The sequence below is a fragment of the Rhea americana genome, unplaced genomic scaffold (genome assembly GCF_003343005.1).
Source record: "Rhea americana isolate MKP2758 unplaced genomic scaffold, rheAme1 scaffold_77, whole genome shotgun sequence".
NCBI classification, from domain to species: domain Eukaryota; kingdom Metazoa; phylum Chordata; class Aves; order Rheiformes; family Rheidae; genus Rhea; species Rhea americana.
The window spans coordinates 3,884,435-3,885,001 of record NW_028186945.1 but is presented as its reverse complement, the minus strand read 5'-3'; the positions used below and the strand labels follow the sequence as shown (position 1 = coordinate 3,885,001).

Here is a 567-nt window from a genome sequence, read left to right as displayed (position 1 = left end):
GCAAATGACGACTGCTGCGGACAGAGAAGAGAGCTGCTGCGCGGCCTAGCTGGGTTTTGGCGTGCTCCTTTGCAGGCACGTAATGCTGTTGCAGCCGCGGCCGGATCCGCGCCGCTATCGGCCGCGACGCCATCGGGCCGGCCTGCCGCGCTGCCGCCCCTCCTCCGCTGCCCCCGCCGCGCGCCGCCCAACGGCCGCCCAACGGCCGCCCGACGCGCGTTCCCTCCTGGGGCGCATGCGCGAGGCGGCCCCGGCACGCTGGCGGGGGAGGAGGGTAGAGGGGGAGAAGGGCAGCGAGACGACTCCGCAGAGCGGCCGCTTCCTGTCGGCGTACTTTTTGGATCCGGGTCAGAGGGCAGCGCTCAGCTGGAGGGCCGTTTGTTTGCCTCCGGCCCGCGCTGCCTGCGCAGAGAGCGGAGCTCAGCAGAGCTCGGGGCAGCGCCGCGCAGCCGCCCCGGCCCCGGCCCGCCCCGCGGGGCCCAGAGGCTGCCTGGTGCCGGCGGCGAGTCTCAGGCCTGGAGTGAGTGCCGCGGGGGGCGCGGGGCCTGGCGCGGGGATCCCCCGGCG

General features: G+C 75.5%; 1 protein-coding gene across 1 annotated transcript in view; it reads left to right on the top strand.

Moving 5' to 3' along the window:
- The first annotated feature begins 352 nt into the window (after window positions 1-352).
- Window positions 353-567, top strand: part of TENT2 (terminal nucleotidyltransferase 2) — a 44,368-nt gene continuing 44,153 nt past the window's right edge. The window contains exon 1 of the mRNA XM_085322365.1: window positions 353-520. The gene's annotated coding sequence lies outside the window, so the exon portion shown is untranslated. The remainder of the gene's footprint in view (window positions 521-567) is intronic.